This window comes from Carcharhinus amblyrhynchos, chromosome 3 (assembly GCF_965287045.1).
Source record: "Carcharhinus amblyrhynchos chromosome 3, sCarAmb.v2.hapA, whole genome shotgun sequence".
NCBI lineage: Eukaryota > Metazoa > Chordata > Chondrichthyes > Carcharhiniformes > Carcharhinidae > Carcharhinus > Carcharhinus amblyrhynchos.
Genome location: NC_137326.1, coordinates 19,916,294 through 19,935,803, shown reverse-complemented (window position 1 = coordinate 19,935,803; position 19,510 = coordinate 19,916,294). Strand labels below are relative to the sequence as shown.

The 19,510-nt window shown below is 42.9% G+C and overlaps 1 long non-coding RNA gene across 1 annotated transcript in view; it reads right to left on the bottom strand.

Annotated features, from left to right (window-relative positions):
* The window catches only part of LOC145341355 (uncharacterized), a 58,470-nt gene that overhangs the window by 6,398 nt on the left and 32,562 nt on the right, over positions 1-19,510 (bottom strand). The window contains exon 2 of the long non-coding RNA XR_013886362.1: positions 1,675-1,834. This is a non-coding gene — a long non-coding RNA (uncharacterized LOC145341355). The remainder of the gene's footprint in view (positions 1-1,674; positions 1,835-19,510) is intronic.

Genomic DNA, 19,510 nt, shown 5'->3' with positions numbered 1-19,510 from the left:
CATGGAAGATAGGAGCAGGAGGAGGCCATTTGGTCCTTCGAACCTGCTCCACCATTCATCACGATCATGGCTGATCACCCAACTCAATAGCCTAATCCTGCTTTTTCCCCATTACCTTTGATCCCATTTGCCCCAAGGCTATCTGTTTTTATAGAGCTTTAAGTATTTGAGGGGATTTAAATGCTTTGAATTGGTTTTCATGAATGACACATTTTTAATATAGTAAAAGTGATTAGATGTGTAGAACTTTATTTTATTCCATCACAACACGCTGAGGTCTTTCCTTGGCAGGTATGTGCTGAGTTGGCATGGAGGGTGCAAGGGCAAGGTCAGTAGGTACATGAGTTGGCATTCAGTTGAACTGGACCTATGAGGGACTATAGGGATGACTGGGGGGCATGGGGTGGCATTAAGTTGCTTTGGAGGGTATAAAGGGCCAGGGTTTGATGAGGGCTGAACATTTGCATGGATGGGTCGAGGAATGGGGTGTAGGAATAAGAGCCAAAGCGAAAAGGTTAATACTTCCAGGGTCAATTGAGCCTCTACTCAGAGTGGTCTGCAGAATGTTGACCCCTCTCACCGATTGGCTGCATTTCTAGAATTTTCCATATATAGATTTACACCTTTGGAGGAGCGGTCAGCCTTCTGGGCAGTCCCATGTGAGGGGTTCCCATTGTGTATGTTGGGGAGGACTGATTCCTTTGAAGGTGGAGAGTTCCCCTAATGGTGGTGGAAGTTGGAGGGGGGGGGGAGAGGGGGGTGGTGGGGAGGGGGAGAGAGTGGGAAAGGGAGAGAGTGTCCCCGAGACTGCGTTGGGCTGGGGAGGGGGTTCCCCAATGCCTGCAAATGGGAAAGGGGAGAGACCTGATGCCTGTGACTGTGCGTGGGTGGGGGGCAATGTTGCTGTTGTGGTGAGGCAGTGCCTCGTTGTTGGGCACGGGGTAGACCCTGGTGTTGGCATTATTGCTGTTGTAGGAAGATAGGGGTAAGTTGGGGGTGGGGGGGGGTGCGGATGGTGTGGTCAAGGGAGTCCCCAGTGCTTGTGAGAGGGTTCCTCCGAGTCCGTGATGTGGGAGGGGACATGGGGGGTGGCACATTTAGCTCGTGTTCTGCTCAGGATGCCTTTAGAGATGGCATCCTGATTTCAGTGGAGCTGCCTTGCTAGCTCTGTCAGACTCCACCAGAATGATGGTGAAAACCCCAGCCACTTTATTTCTAGAATGCCTGAAAATCTGATCTGCGCTTCTGGACAGTTACTGGTATTCAGTTAGATCCTGACACTGAAAAAAATGGGAAAATTCCACCCTATTTCTGTAATTTAACATTCACATCTTTTGTAATGATCACACCATTGTTAAGTATTTTGGTACATTTAAGGTGCGATATTAACACACGTTATTGTTAATATAATTATTGATCGGGGTAGAAGAGAAGTGATTACCAAAATATAGCAAAGCATCCAAATTGTAGACTGCTGCCTGATACACAAAGCTAACTCTGATTATAACACTATATTCTGCACCGTCTCCTTTCCTTCTCCTCTATATACACTATGAACGGTATGCTTTGTCTGAATGGCGCGCAAGAGAGAATACTTTTCACCATATACCAATACATGTGACAATAATGAATCAAATCAAATTAAATCGTAAAATACCTATATGAGAAACCAACCTGTTCTTCATTTTTCTTTTCAAGTCTTGCGATGCATGCTTAGTTATTTTTTCTCTTTTGCAAACGTCTTGAGTAAGCCCTGGCTTGCAAAGCCAGAATTCTCTTAGCAGATGCTCACGCATTTGTTGGAAGTAAAATGAAAACTGTGGCTGCTAAAAATCTGAAATGAGAACGGAGGATTATTTAACAGCACAGTACATTAGCAGCAGAAACCTGAAGAGAACAATTTGGTTCATTTATTCTTGACACTGTGAGCTCAAGTGCTATGCTTCAGGATAAGGCAACACCTGCCCTGCAAAGCTTATTATTTCGGTTAGCCAGAAATGCCACACATCCATTTCACCACAGTGATACCATACAACATCATTAAAACTGAAGATATCAGCAAGACCTGCCAGTGAGGCATTGAGTTACAGAAACGCAACCTCGGAGATTAATCAGGCTCCATCATACACTTTTAATGTGTGAAGCGTTTTCATATGACACACATCTAAGGCTTCCAGGCAAAAACAGATTTGCTGAGCACTTGTTCATAAAAGTTTTAAGGTTTATTTATTAGCATCACAAGTAAGGCTTACATTAACACTGCAATGAAGTTACTGTGAAAATTCCCTAGTCGCCACGCTCCAGTGCCTGTTCAGGTACACTGAGGGAGAATTTAGCACGGCCAATGCACCTAACCAATTCATCTTTTGGACTGTGGGAGGAAACCGGAGCACCCGGAGGAACGCACACAGACACGGGGACAAGGTGCAAACTCTGCATGGACAGTGATCCAACCAGGAATCGAACCCAGATCCCTGGTGCTGTGAGGCAGCAGTGCTAACCTCTGTGCCACCGTGCCACCACAAGCGACACTCCTTCTACACAGTAACCTAAACTCAAATGAATTTACACAATTATTTTTTCACAGAAATTCAAAGGTCTTGTCATTTTTTTATTATTATTCATTCATGGGACATGGGCATTGCTGGCTGAGCAGCATTTATTGCCCATCCCTAATTGCCGGAGGACAGTTAAGAGTCAACGTCACATGTAGGCCAGACCATGTAAGGATGGCAGATTTCCTTTCCTGAAGGACATTAGTGAAACAGATGGGTTTTTCCAACAATGGACAAAGGTTTCACAGTCACCAATAGATTCTTAATTCCAGGTTTTTTTTTGTCTAACTCCAGTCCCACCATCTGCTGTGGTGAGATTCGAAGCCAAGTTCCCCACAACATGAGCTGAGTTTCTGGATTAATAACCTAGTGATAATACCAGTAGTTGCCTGTCCTGCGCACTTCAAGAAGACAATAAATTTCACCACAAAATTATCCCATGAGAAACTCCCTCCTCCTCAGAGCACAGAAAGGGTCATCAAAAAGCACACATTGCCAGGATTTCCACACAGGCCCCAGTTGACTTGCCTAATGTTTATCCATTGCCTTCTTGAAGGGAATTGCAAGTTTCCACTGGAGGGCTGCCCAAACCCTTAATTTGTTAAAACCATGTTTGAGTGGAGAAAATTACATTTTCCTGAAATTATCAGCATTACTGGACATCCAATTAATTCGGAAAATGTAGCATGCCCATCACCCACTTAAGACAATCATTATTTATTGATAAGTCTGCTGGATGCCTCAGCAAATGGATTTCATACACCACGAAATGGCCAATGACCACCTCAAAAAGTAACCATCTGCAGCATAAATTGCCAGCGTTACGTTCAATTTGTTGATCCACAGATATTCTATATCCATCTCCTCCATGTTATTTTAATAATTAAGCCATCGGATGTCTGACGTGCGCTGAGAAATCAGTGCAAAAGTTAACTCTTATTAAATTAGAAACAGATGCTAATGGATGTCACAAAATGTATTAAGTCAGTTAACATCTGAGACAATTAAATAAAGCATTGTGTGCAACCCACGAGGAATGAGTGATTATGGGATTTGCAGCCCATTAGAAGTGCACTGTACAGCCCAATTTCCCTCAGAGAATTATTTTCTGCAACACAGCACTAAGGGCCTCACTGGCAGGAAATGGCTTGTTGACATCTTGAATTTTAATGATGTTGCTATTTTCAGAGTGGATTCTAGAACCTGATACCAACAGCAGGGAGGATTACTGTAACATCAATATGAGACCAAGGAAATGAGCTATCGATATACAGTAGTAGACGGATAAGACCTTCTTGCAAGGTGCTTGGCTTTCATTCAATGGTCGTACTATGGAATAAATTATATTCATGTCATTTATACCAGCGCTAACATTAGTATAATTTTGTGCATTGTGGCACAAAGAAAAATCATTTGCTCAGCGCTGTCATGCATTTGTTAAAATTATAGCTGAGTACTTCAGGGCGGATGTGTTGACAGATTTCAGGAATTTAAAGAGCTATTTTTTCTCCTCGGTGGCTGCATAGAGAAAGTGTTCCAAAACAAAATGATACCAATCCCACTGGATGTCCCTTTGAGTATCGTCTGATTTCCTATTTTCCGTACATTTGTAATGAATTTAGCGTTTTAGTGTCCTTATACAATTGTTACGCTACGCAAAGCAAAATCCCATCTGGAGCATGTTGTGTAATTCTAATTCATTAAAAGGATATGGTCAACTTTCATATAATCCCTACAGCGCAGATGGAGGCCATTCGGCCCAGTAAGCCTGAACCAAAAACAATCCTACTCATAATGCTGCGTCATGGTGGCACAGGCAGGGGCGGCACGGTGGCACAGTGGTTAGCACTGCTGCCTCACAGCGCCAGGATTCGATTGCCGGCTTGGGTCGCTGTCTGTGTGGAGTCTGCACCTTCTTCCCATGGCTGTGTGCGTTTCCTCCCACAATCCGAAAGACATGCTGTTTGGGTGGATTGGCCAAGCTAAATTCCCCCTCAGTGTACCCGAACGGGCGTCAGAGTGTGGCACCTCGAGGATTTTCACAGTAACTTCATTGCAGTGTTAATGTAAGCCTATCCGTAACACTAATAAACAAACTTAAATGTATTTATCCTGTTAGTCTCCCTGGCCTTAACGGGAAATTTGCCATGGCCAATCCACCTTACCCACATATCTTTGGAGTGTGAGAGAAAACTGGGGCATCCGAACGAAACTCATGCAGTCAAGGGGAGAATGTGCAGACTCCACACAATCAGTGACCTGAGGCTGGAACTGAACCAGGGTCCCTGGCACTACTGTGGCACCGTGCCACCCACACTTTGAAAGCTCGCAGGTGTGAGCAACAAATCTGAGTTTAAGTACGAGGAGTTCCATTACGAGGGAAGGATAAGGTGGACTCAGCTTGCTTTATTTGTAAAAGGAGAGACAGTGGGATGATCTGAAACAAATTTTCTGGGGTTAACTTGCCCCGACTGCAGCGAGCTTACTGGTGGCGGGAGGTGTCTCACCATCGTCCAGTCCCGCCGCTATCAATGGGGTTTCCCATTAAATCCAACCCCTTCCCCTTCTGTCGCCAGGAAAGCCACAGCAGGGTAACTCCGCTAACAGGAGAGGAAGATCCCACAGGTGGAAAGGGCAGGAAAATCCCACCCAGTAACAGATACTGACAAGTCCAATTCAAGCACGTTGTTTAAGGAGATAAAGTATTCCAATATCGTGAACATAATTTGAAAAATTAGCCAGTTGGGATTGAAAGAGAAATTGAAGGTGAAAATTTCCCATCTCCCCTGCCGCGGGAATCGTAGCAGGTAGGACAGAAAATGTGACGGACCATCTAAAGATCGGTTGACCTGGGATGGAAATATCCAGTTTTTGGGCATGTTTTCGACCAGAAAGTCCCATCCAGAAGTGTCAGCTGGCTTATAGAATGAATGGTTAGAGAATGCTATTGGGTTAGGCTACAGGTCATAGGGACAATGAGATGTGATTATGGTAAGAAATATGATTGAGGGATCGGAGAGAAGATGAATAAACCTATCAGAAATCAATCCTTCTGCCTGAAGGTTACAGACTCATATTTAATTTTCCTGCACGTGGATTTTTTTTAGGGACACACTTCAATTTAAGATCAGATATTCCAGTTGCAGCCAAAAATAAAGTCAGCTTCCGAAAGCAATTGCTGGAACATCAGAACAAAATCTTCACTGAGATTTCTGTTCGTTAGAATGCACTTCATGGTAGAAGTCATGGTAATAATTGAAAACTTTCCCAGTAGCAGATTCATAAAGATGCTTTGCCTGATGTTAATGACCACATTGTTAAATTCATTGAAATTTTAATTCTCATGCTTCTATGGAGAAATATAGATTCACAGAAGTCCTACAGTGCGATTTGGCCCATCGAGTCTGCACCAACAACAAACCCACCCAGGCCCTATCCCCATAACCTCATATATTTACCCTATTAGCCCCCCTTACACCAAGGGGCAATTTAGTATGGCCAATCCGCCTAACCCACACATTTTTGGAACGTGGGAGGAAACCAGAGCACCCAGAGAAAACCCATGCAGATATGGAGAGAACATGCAAACTCCCCACAGACAGTGTGCTTTGAGCACTTTTCTTGGGTCCTGATTGCTCACATCTATCAAAGTCAATGTTACATTCAAGCATATTTTAATGAGAATTGAAGGGAGTTCCTTATTGTGGGGGAATCTAGAACTGGGGGGGCACGATTTAAAAATAAGAGGTCTCCCATTAAGACGGATATTTTCTCTCCCTCGGATGGTTGTTAGTTTCTGCAGACTGGACAAATCTATGATTGACAAGTGAGCCACGGGGGAATTATGAGGGGAAAGTGGACTTTTGACCTCAGTCAGATCACCCTTGACCTTTTCAAATGGTAGAAATGAATCTCACCAACTTTTACAGGTGCACCATAGAAAGCATTCTTTCTGGTTGTATCACAGGTCGGTATGGCTCCTGCTTTGTCCAAGGCCAAAGAAACCACAGAGGGTCATAAATGAAACCCAGTCCATCACGCAAACCAGCCTCCCATCCATTGACTCTGTCTACACTTCCTGCTGCTCCGGAAAAGCAGCCAGCATAATCAAGGACCCCACGCACTCAGGACATACTTTCTTCCAACTTCCTCCGTCGGGAAAAAGATACAAAAGTCTGAGGTCACGTATTAACTGGCTCAAGAAGAGCTTCCTCCCTGCTGCCATCAGACTTTTGAATGGACCTACCTTGCACTAAATTGATCTTTATCTACATCCTAGTATGATTGTAACACTACATTCTGCACCCTCTCCTTTCCTTCGTTTATGTACAGCATACTTTGTCTGTATAGTGTGCAAGAAACAATACTTTTCACTATATACCAATACATGTGACAATGATAAATCAAATCAAATCAAATCAAAATAGGTCAAATGGCTGACTCCAATTTGTTTCTGTTCGTTTTATGAGTTGCAGGAACGGGCATGAAAATGGATGCATTTTGAGCTTTAACTTTCAGGTCACACCCACGGCATGTCCCTTTGAAGGCAACAAGATGTAGTTCATGTCCCTTCCTGGATCAGTTAGAGGCTAATTGCTCTGAGTGCCATCCGATTGTTGTCACCTTTGTATTATTGCTACTAAACCTGAAAATAACCTGCCCCATATGTAACGTCAGCGGAGACTGACTAAAGATACAGCACTATAAATATTATATCAACTCCTGTAGTTAGTACCAATTGCAAACGAGGGCAACCTCATGTTGCTGGAGGAGGTTTATTTATTTGAGTCACAAGTAGGCTTACATTAACACTGCAATGAAGCTACTGTGAAAATCCCCTAGTCACCACACTCTGGCATCTGTTCAGGTCCATTGAGGGAGAATTTAGCACAGCCAGTGCGCCTAACCAGCACGTCTTTCAGACTGTGGGAGGAAACCAGTGCACCTGGAGGAAACCCACACAGACATGGGGAGAATATGCAGATTCTGCACAGACAGTGACTCAAGCCAAGAATCGAATCCGGATCCCTGGCGCAGTGAGGCAGCAGTGCTGACCACTGTGTCAGTCCCCTCTGCTCACTTTGACAGGATCATTCTGCAGTCACATCTGGAGGTCAGCAAGAGTTAAAAATGCAAATTGTAGAGCAACTAAGTAAGGAATGAAAATGTTTTGAACTAAAAGTGATTAATATCTATCTTCTTAAATTGTAACATTTGTGATTAATGCATTTCTGTGACCGAACCATATCTCCCCCTGTAAACAGATATTGCCTCCTGGCAGGCATATTCTTCAGCATGCGGGAACTAAAGCCAGGATCTTCACAAATGATGTACTAATTTGTAGAAGACAATGGCCCAAGAGACGGCTGAAGCAATCAGAGAAAGGACCAGCTTAAAGCAGTCTAATTTCTTTTTAATCACTATATTGTAAATTATATTCAACTGAACTGCTTCTAAGCAGGCGGAAATAACATCGAACAGAATCCATGTAGCCAAGCTTTCTTGGCAAACAACATTGGAGCCTCTTCATTAAGTTTAATGACAGTTTGTCAATTTTCCTCTAATTGTGCCCATGTAAAGCACCTTTGGAGATTTTGCTCCTTCAAAGATGTTATGCAAATAGCTACGGTTTCAAAAAAACAATTCAGAGTTTTTTTTTGAATAACAAATATTTTTTAGGCCTTTCCTGATTGAATATTAGTTACAGCTTTTCACCTTCCAAACCCACTTCCATCTAAAAGGACGAGCGGCAGATTCATGGGAATGCCACCATCTGCAAATTCCCCTCCAAGCCATTCACCGTCCTGACTTGGAAATATATCACCATTTCTTCGCAGTCGTTGGGTCAAAGCCGTGGAATTCCATCCCTAATGGCACTGTGAGTCTAGCCACTGCTTGTGGACTGCAGTGATTCAAGAAGGCAGCTCACCACCACCTTCTCAAGGGCAACTAGGGATAGGCAATAAATGCTGGCCCAGCCAATCACACCGTGCCTCATGAATGAATGAAAAGAAACTACATTGGACCCAATATGTAGTGAAGCAGGGTCTTGGAATTGGTATGGAGTAGAGGGGTGCAGAGTTGGGGGATTATTTATTTATTATTAGTCACAAGTAAGGCTTATATTAACACTGCAATGAAGTTACTGTGAAATTCCCCTAGTCACCACATTCCTGCCCCTGTTCAGCATGTCTTTCAGACTGTAGCAGGAAACAGCAGCACCCGGAGGAAACCCACGCAGACATGAGGAGAATGTGTAAAGTCCGCACAGATAGTGACCCAAGCCAGGAATCGAACCCAGGTCCCTGGCGCTGTGAAGCAGCAGTGCTAACCACTGTCCCACTGTGGTGAGCTTAAGGACACGTTATGTTCAAGCTACACAGAAGTGGGAATTTTAACTCCCGGGCATGTGTTTTTTTTTCCAGGTTACCCACCTGGATGGCAGCCTGGTTGGCAGAATTAGCTGCGCATCAGATGTAAGAAAATTCCAGAAGAGTTACAGTTTTACTAATCCCTCTGCTTAGGTTTGCACGATTTGGTGAAAAGAAGTGAATTTTGATCAGTATTAAATACTTGAGCCGTCAACATGAATGAACACAGTAAGAAGTCTGACAACACCAGGTTTAAGTCCAACCAATTTATTTGATAGTAAACTCACAAGCTTTCGCGGTTCCCCTCTTCGTTAGGTGAATGGAGAGTTCTGGCGTCAGACAGTACATATAACAGCAGAGGAGACAGTGCCCCTTGGACAGTGTGAACAAGGCATCCTGGCACTGCCCACTAGACACTTCGGCAATGCCCACCGGGCACCAAGCAGTGCCAAGGGGGTGGGATCTGAGGGCTGGGACCTCTTAGGGGCTGACCCACGCAAGGAAGATGGGGAGATCAGTAGGAGGAGAAGGAAGGGGCGGCACGGTAGCACAATGGGCAACATAGTAGCACAGCGGTTAGCACTGCTGTTTCACAGCTCCAGGGACCTGGGTTCGATTCCTGACTCGGGTCACTGTCTGTGTGGAGTTTGCACATTCTCCTCGTGTCTGCGTGGGCTTCCTCCAGGTGCTCCAGTTTCCTCCCACAGTCCAAAGATGAGTGGGTTAGGTTGATTGGCCATGTTAAAATTGCCCCTTAGTGTCCTGAGGTATATAGGTTAGAGGGATTAGTGGGTAAAATATATAGGGATAGGGGGGTAGGGGCCTGGGTGAGATTGTGGTCAGTGTAGACTCGATAGGCCAAAGGGCCTGTATCTGCACTGTAGCGTTCTATGATTCTATGCATTGGGGGATGGGGGATCAGGGTTGGGACCACCGATTGGAGGTCGGGGTTACTGAGCAGTTACTGATCAGCATGCATGCCTAGCACTCTATAGCTGCCTTCCACAGCGAAGTTAGTCCCCCGTGCACCCCCTCTCCTCCCCTCACCTTGCCAGTGTGAAACTCCTAATTTCAAAAATAATGACAAGAGTGTGGGAAAATTGCGTGGGTAGCTCCCTAGAAAGAACAGAGTGAAACACTCCAGTTATCAGACTTTGGTGACACTTTATTTGGGAAAAGTTCGCCCAATATGTCAGAATTCATTAGATAACATTAAGCATAACACTCACTGTCTTTTCTGCTTTCAGCAGTGGGGTGAAGGAGATTTGCCCTTTATTGTAACACGGTACACACATTCTTTGTACACATGTTTATTACTGAACCAGTGATGTCACATCTTAAAGTATATGTTGAAGCTTTAGCCGAGAACACAAAACAATGAAATGGATTACTTCATATCTCTTTTGAAGTGTGCGGTTTTCATAAAAGGATAAATGGCAAGACAGCTTCTGTCAGCAAACGTATGATTACGTTCTTTCAGTCGCTAAAATTTACAAAATCCTTTGGCTAAAAGATTGGAGCGGTCAAGGTCAGTGAATTCATCGTGAAATGCCACATCGTTACAACTGAAACATTAGCCATGTGCAAGGCTCAATCCACCACCCACCCACTCAGCCACCAGTATTGTCTATATTAACATGACTTTATCTCACTCTTATAGTTTATCCTCATCCTTAAACATTAACTACTGGTATCAACTTCACACCCAAATCTCACACCTTACACATACACACTGTTCAACTGTGACAACCACACCATCCAATAACGTGGGTGCAGAGTCTGAGGCCAGAATCTTACCACTGTTCACGCTAGCTGGATTGTCCCATCCTGCCGCAATGAACGGCGATTGGGCTGGCCGTTAAATTCTCCGACTTAGCTGAAGCGCGAGTGTGGCATAAACGGCAGGAAAAATTGCCCCCCTGAGAGTAATGTCTCCAAGTTTGCTGATGATATCAAGCTGGGTGGAAAGGTAAGCTGTGGGGAGGATAGACGGAGGCCGCAAAGAGGTATAATCAGGTTAGGTGAGTAGACAACAAGATGGCAGATAGTTTTTGTGGCGTGAGAAATTCTTTTAGATGGCTTGATTAATTTTAAGGCTTCATTAAACATTTCATTTCACAAAAGCAAAAAAAGTTTATTCAGTTCAATGAAATTATTCAATTAAACTAGTTGTTATTAAAACATTGAAATGCTAGAGTCAAAAACATTACAAATTAGCAATATTCAGACAAAGATACAATTAGGACAAGACAACGCAGCTAATGTGCTAGCAGGCTTTCACAAAAGATCTCAGATTTCATGCCAAGAGAAGAATTGGTTATAGTTTTCGTTATCAGATGAATCAGCCCAGCACTTAATTAAAAGCAATTTCATTCATTCGCTGTTCTGTCAATCTAACAATGGCATGTCCTTTAATCAATCATATTTTGACACCTTCAAATATTGATCTGTCATTCATTTGTCCGTTTTACGGAAGCTCTCTCCCAAAAATGGCTTCTCATGATTCAGCATTTGTCTAACCAGTTTAAACTATTGAAGGCACCTTTATCTATCGGATTTATTCCACCTGCCTAGATATGCTTGGGTAATTTACTTTGTTGTATTGTTTGTGCCCTGACTTGTGCTGATATCTTCCACTAATACATCTTTTATTTTAATAGCATGTTCTTAGAGACATTATTAAGATGTTACTTACATATTTTGTATTATTCTCAAACCACATACTAAAACATTAGCTGCTAATTGTTCCCATGTTGGGTATTTAGAATTAATCAGGATTCTCAACTATGGTACGATTTAGGGAAATGCGAAGTTATTCACTTTGGTTGTAAGAATAAAAAGCAGAATTTTTTTAAATGATGAGAAACTCATTTAATAAGTCACATGAAAAGGTTAAGATAGCAACTATAAAATGGAATAAACAATGGCAATTGATGTGCCTTTCATAGCTAAATAGTTGTCATTAATATTTATTGAAACAAATAGTATGTTGGCCTTTATTGCAAAAGTATTGGAATACAAAGACAAAGGAAGTCTTGCTGTAGTTGTATTGGGCTTTGGTGAGACCATGGTCGGAATTGTCCTGCATTGCCCACCACGGGAGTCATAGTGGACCATTCAAAGATGGCAATTTCTGGTCTTGGGATATGCGCAGCTGAAGAATCCTGCCCCACATCTGGAATACTGTGCAGTTTTGGTCACTTCATTTCAGAAGGATATACTTGCATTGCAGACAGTGCAGTGATGGTTCGCTAAGTTGATCCCTGGACTGAGGGGATTGCCCTATGGTAAGAGATTGAGTAAGTTGGGTCCATATTCATGGGAATTTTGTCGAACAAGAGGCAATCTCACTAAAACCTTCAAAAATCTGAGGTGGCTTGGTATGCTGGCCACTGAGAGATTGTTTCTAAGTGCTAAGAATAAAAACACCGTGTGTGGCAGATTAATGGTGAGTAAAGATAATGTGGGAGAAGGGAAGCTTTTGGAGTTATTGTTCTGTCAAGATTCAAATTCATTATTGAGAAGCTAGTAACCAGATTATTCATTAAACAGGAAGGACTACAATAATAAGGTTACATAAGGATCTGGTTTAAACTTATTCATAATCCTGTTCTTACCACCACCACCAACTCAGCAAGAACATGATGACTTTGGCAAGGTTTCAAGATAGGGCACCAAGATTATTCACAGCACAGTGGAGATGTTGGCCTGGCAGTATTATCGTTAGACTATTAATCGAGAAACTCAACTAACCCAGGTTCGAATCCAACCACAACAGATGATGAAATTTGAATTCAGTCAAAAAAATTCTGGACTTAAGAACCTACTGATGACCGTGAAACCATTGTCAATTGTCAGAAAAACCTTTCTGGTTCACTAATACCTTTAGAGAAGGAAATCCTTATCTGACCTGGCCAACGTGTGATTCCAGAGCTATAGCAATGTGGTTGATTCTCAAGTGCCCTTGGGTAAGTAAGGATGGGCAAAAAATACTGGCCAGCCAGTGATGCCCATGTCCCATCGATGAATAAAATGAAGAAATATAGAGTTTGTATGCAGTGAGCCGACAGATATGTATAAAGAGAATGTGATCCAGATATTTAATGATTAATAGCATCATGCAACTCATTGGATCATAAGATCCCTACAGTGAAGAAGGAGGCCATTTGGCCAATCAAGTCTCTTCCTCAGCCTATCCTCTTAGCCCCACATATTCATCATGGTTAATCCATCTAACATACAGATCTTAGAACACTAAGGGGCAATTTAGCATGGCCAATGCACTTAACCTGCAAATCTTCGGAGTTGGGACGAAACTGGAGCACCCAAAGGAAACCCACACAGACACAGGGAGAATGTGTAGGCTCTGCATAGACAGTGACCCAAGACTGGAATTGAACCTGAGTCCCTGGTGCTGTAAGGCAGTAGTGCAAACTACTGGACTGTTGTGCTGCCCACCATGCCACCAAGCTATTTGATACGTTATGATAAGGTTGTCTACATGTGATGCTGGATGTCCAGGGATAGTACTTTACTCAAGGGGTGATCAACTTGTGGAACAGAGGTAGTGCACACTTCTTTCTGAAATCCTTGCAAAAGGGGTTAGATGGAATTCTAAAAAAACACAAATGATAGCTTTGTACGGGAGGTGAGAGTCTTGCATTACCGATTATGAGGGAGTAAAAAAATTGTTTTTTCCAGAGAATTGCTGCACTTGCTCACAATATTATTCCAGGAGTGAGATGAGTGGGGGAGGTGGGAGGCTGGGTGTTAAAAAAATCTGAAAAAGAACACTAAGCACTCATGGGCCCAGTAGCATTTCCTTATCTTGAAAGCATAAACAAACCACGTGCTTTTAGCCATGGTTATATTGGGTTGCAGTGACTGACCTTCACTTAACCATTTAGAATTTATTTTAAGGGATCATGTTATGTTGGAATTAGCCAGCAGGTGCTTAGGGAAAGGAGATCTGCTTCATAGCATTTCACATGCATTGGGAGCGCACGTCAGACTGGTATGGAATCAGATAGTTCCACAGTAGATTCCTGAGGAACATCCTTCACCAAAGCTGTCTAAGCTGAGAAAGAATGCCACAATAATTGCTAGAACCCATATTTTTAAAGTTTTTTTCAATGTTACTGTTGTGAGTGGCAAGGTGACTTAACTAACTTCACAACTTGTCCTCATTGCTTCATTTGTATTCTGTTAAAACTTCCTTCCTTCATGCCCTGTTAGTTTTATATATTGCGAAAAAAAACCCTTAAATTTCCTGGAGCCTCTTATTATGCATCACAACTGCTGGTTGGAAGCTAGCCAGAAGCAATGTTTGTTGTATGCAACTCACATTCTGCACCCTGTCTTTTCCTTCTGAACCCTCTCCTTTCCTTCTCCCCCATGTATTCTAGGAACAGTAAGTTTTGTCTGTATAGCTCACAAGAAACAATACTTTTCACTGTGTCCCTATAAATGTGATAATAATGAGTCAATTCAATTCAATTCAACCCAAAACTCCAGTGCCATTTAAATGAAGAGTGTTGTCCAAGATCCATTATTCCCAGTTTTGATGTTATTGGGACAGAACACCATGATGTCACACATCACCATGAGTCCACTGTTTTAGATCATGGGTCAGGATTTTACCACTCTTCCTGCCCAACAGAGTATTATAGTCCCACGGAAGTAAGTGGTAACCTAAATAACCCACATGAAACCTAGGCAGCACAGCGGAACAGAGTTTAGCACTGCTGCCTTACAGCGCCAGGGACCCGAGTTCAATTCTAGCTTTGGGTGACTGTGTGGAGTTTGCAGACTCTCCATGTCGGCGTGGGTTTCCTCCAGGTGCTGCGGTTTCCTCTTACCGTCTAAAAGTGTGCAGGTTAGGTTGATTGGCCATGCTTAATTGCCCCTTAGTGTCAGGGGGACTAGCAGAGTGAATTTGTGTGGAAGAGTTCTGGGTGAAATAGTTGTTGGTGCTGACATGATGGGCTGAATCACCTCCTTCTGCATGGTTTGGATTCTATGATCTGCTGGGAAGATTGGGGGGAGAAGGGACACGTGGAGTCACTCACCGTGGAAAGGCCAAAAATGCTGAGAAACACCCAGGTATGTAACAATTCAGTTGAATACATTTTCTCTTTAAGTATCTGGTTAAAGTCTGTCAGAGCTGCACTCTTGCAGACAGCAAATAGAATGTGCCACCACTGGCGATGAGCTCCAATTATTCTCCAGATTTTGTGAAAGATTGCAGAATAATTGGTGTCGCACATTCATGAAAAGAGCCTCTGTAAACTTACTGCCACTGGGGAACTATCCCTCATTTAATCCACAAATGAGGACACAAGCTTAGCCAGTAACCAGGTGGCAAGAAGTTCACTTTTGAACGCTACAAGTACAGGGAAATTATAAAATTGATAAATGACTTCCTATTAGATCATTGTCATCGAAAAAAAAATCTACGAACTTTGATGGAAACTCGTCTCCTTTTTAATGAGCTGATCTCTGTTTCAAACAAATCAAATGAGCAAAACATCAGGGACTGTCCGGTTTCGAAACATTGTCACTTACTGCACAGCACAGCAGGTCGCAGATTCCAACACCAATCTGCAATCACTGCTGAGACATTAACCAACCGCTAAAATACCTATCAGCAAAATTTGAAAACAACCTTTTCAATCCAAAATGATTTCTTGAGAAGGCAGATGAGAAGGGAAGAGAGAAGAAAGTATTCTGCCTTAATGAGAGTGTCAAGTTCACCCATCTAAGTTTCAAATTTCACCTTGCCATCAAAATGTCAGGTGACACAGGCTGGATATAAGAAGACTTGCTCGTCCCTGGTTCCGAGGAAGATCAATGAGTAAAGTCCACTGGAGCTCCTTGACAATAACGGAGATAGAACTGGTCATTTTTTTTTAGGGGAGCCAACAGTATGAACTCGGAAAGGTTCTTATAGCCAGTCTGGAGTTGCAGTGTGCGATAAATCATAGACCACTGAAGATGTGTAACCCAAAGTTGGTCAGCTTGGTAGAAAAATGATTTGCCTAGGATTGGATACAAAACTAACCTGATGGAAAGTATAGGCTAAGATTTTGCCATTGAATTTTGCCCTCCAACAGAGCATCCCATGCAGGCCCTATCCCCAAATATTGACCCACTAATCCCCTAACCTATGCATCTTAGGACACTAAGGGTCAATTCAGCTTGGCCAGTCCACATCTTTGGGTCTGGGAGGAAATGGGAGCACCTGGAGGAAACCCCACGCAGGCACGGGGAGAACGTGCTCCACACAGGCAGTGACCCAAGGCTGGAATTGAACCTGGGTCTCTGGCGCTCTGAAGTGGCAGTGCTAATCACTGTGCCACTGCGCCAGCCATTCTGAACCTCAAGTCTGATCGTCAAATGTATGAGGGATGTGCAGAATAAACAATCCAGGAAAAAAAAGCACCGCAGCCAGAGTCTTAATAAATTCAAGGCGGGAACTGGATTGCTTTTTGTTGTAAAGAGTGAATGAAGAATTGAAGACAGTAGGGATGAAATTAGACCTTGCCAGGATTATAGAACAGACAGAATTGTGCTTGCTCATTAGTGATATGACACGCCCAACGTTCAATTCAATTGAAGTCAACGGAATTGAATATCAGTTCATAGACTCGATAACAGGCATTCAATGCAATATTGCTTATATTTCTCATTTATTATTTATTAGTCACAAGTAAGCCTACATTTACACTGCAATCAAGTTACTGTGAAAATCCCCCAGACGCCACATTCCAGCGCTCGTTCGAGTACACTGCAGGAGAATTTAGCATGGCCAATGCACCTAACTAGCACATTTTTTGGATTGTGGGAGGAAACCCACCCAGACAGGGGGAGAACGTGCAAACTTCACTCAGAGATTGACCAAGCCAGGAATCGAACCGGGTCCCTGGCGCTGTGAGGCAGCAATGCTAACCACTGTGCCACCCTCTGCACAATGTAGTATCTTTTGAAATGTGGAATTGGCCTGAAAAAAAAATACAACAGCCTGTGTTCCTGCTGGAATACATTGGCTAATACCGGAATGGAAGATTCCAATTCCTTTTCAACGGGAACATTCTTATGGGGAATGTTTGGACAAATTGGGCCTGTACCTATTGGAGTTGAGAGGAATGAGGCTATCATTTGAAACGTAAAAGATCCTGAGGGTGATTCCCCTTATGGGAGAGACTTAGAGGACACAATTTAAAGTTAAGGGATCCCTCATTAAAGACAGAGATGAGATTTTCTTTCCCTCAGAGTCGTTAATCAGAAATTCTCTTCCACAGGCAGCAGTGAAGGTTGAGTCATTGACTATTTTTAGACTGAGTCTGGCAGTTTTTTAATTGACCAAGGAGTCCAAGGGAATAGTGCGTAGGCTGGAAAGTATTGGGTCAGGCACAATCTTATTGTAAATGTGAGGTCAACCATTTTGGTAGGAATAACGGCAAAATGGAGTATTATTTAAATGGTAAAAAATTGCAACATGCTGCTGTGCAGAGGGACCTGGGTGTCCTTGTGCATGAATCATAAGAAGTTGATTTGCAGGTGCAGCAGGTAATTAAGAAGACAAATGGAATTTTGTCTTCATTACTAGAGGAACGGAGTTTAAAAACAGGGAGGTTATGTTGCAGCTGTATAACGTGCTGGTGGGGCCACACCTGGAGTACAGTGTACAGTTTTGGTCTCCTGACTTGAGAATGGATGTACTGGCACTGGAGGGGGTGCAGAGGAGATTCACTAGGTTGATTCCAGAGTTGAGACAGTTGGGTTATAAGGACAGACTGAGTAGACTGGTACTATATTCATTAGAATTCAGGGGAGATCTTATAGAAACTGCTACAATTATGAAGGGAATAGATAAGATAGAAGCAGGGAGGTTGTTTCCACTGGCCAGTGAAACTGGAACTAAGGGGGAACTAAGCCTCAAAATAAGGGGAGCAGATTTAGGACTGAGCTGAAAAGGAACTTCATCACCCAAAGGGTTGTGAATATGTGGAATTCCCCGCCTAGTGAAGCAATTAAGGCTACCTCATTGAATGTTTTTAAGGCAAAGATAGATTTTTGAACAGTAAAGGAATAAAGGGTTATGGTGATCAGGCAGGTAAGAGGAGTTGAGCCATGAAAAGATCAGCCATGATCTTATTGAATGGCAGAGCAGGCTCGAGGGGCCAAATGGCCTACTCCTGCTTCGAGTTCTTATGTTCTTACGTTCTTATCAAATGGCAGAGCAGGCTTTAGGTATTGAATCACCTTGTGACTTGTTTGTATGTATGTTCAGATGTATGTTTATTTGTACGTATGTTCACGATAATGATAAACAGCCACAGATATCAAATCCAAAAATAAATATTTGAATTTTTTCCTCATCTATGAAAACAAGCAAAAAAATCTCCAAGATATCAACCCAACACTAGTAAACCCTTGCTGCATTCCACAGATGTCATAGAATCAAATGTTGAAAATAATGAACAGTTAGATCAAGCTTGGAGTTGAGCCAGGTTTTCACTTTGCCATTGGGAACACAGAGTTTAATGGTTCACATTTGACTCTGACTTGAGGGGAGGCCTGTGAATTACCAGGAAAGGGAAATGCTTTAGCTATTAATGTCGACAGGCAAGAGGGATTTTTTTTCCTCCTGAAATGAGAGATTCTTCACTCTTGAGCTTCCAACTATGGCAAAGTGAAACAGTGCCAAATGCCATGTCCACCTGTCGCAGAATTAGCCTGAAATGACTGGAGTGAGCATCTTCATAGACATGCCACCAGTCATTTTATTTCACCAACATAGCCCCTGATTGTCTATCCAGGTTCAGAAACTGTAACAACTTATACTTAGATAGTGCCTTTAATGTAATGAAACGTCCCAAAGTGCTTCACAAGAGCAGAATAAAAGAAAATATGACACACAGCCAATTATAGAGATATTAGATCAAGTGACCAAAAGCTTTTTCAAAGAGGTGGGCTTGAAGGAGTGTGTCAAAGGAGAAAAGCAAGGTAGGAAAGTATATTTGATTTGATTGATTATTATCACATGTATTGGGATGGAGTGAAAAGTATTGCTTCTTGCACGCTATACAAACAAAACATATTGTTCATCAAGTACATCGGAGAGAAGGAAATGAGAGGGTGCAGCATATGCTGTTACAGTCATCGATAGGATGCAGTGAGACGTCAGCTGAGTATAAGGTAGGTCCATTCAAAAGTCTGATGGCAGCAGGGAAGAAACTGTTCTTGAGTCAGTTGGTAGGCAATCTCAGATTTTTGTACCTTTTTTCCACCAGAGGAAGGTGAAGGGAGTATATTCAGGGTGTGTGGAGTCCTTGATTATGCTGGCTGCTTTTCCGAGGCAGTGGGAAGTGTAGGTGGAGTCAATGGATGGGAGGCTGGTTTGCGAGATGGACTGGGCTTCATTTATAACCCTTTGTCGTTTCTTGCGGTTTTGGTTGGAGCAGGAACCAGACCAACCTGTGGTGCATCCGGAACGGATGCTTTCTATGGTACATCTTTAAACGTTGGTATCATGAAAGCATTCCAAAGCTTGGAGCCAGGTCAACCAAAGGCACAGCCACC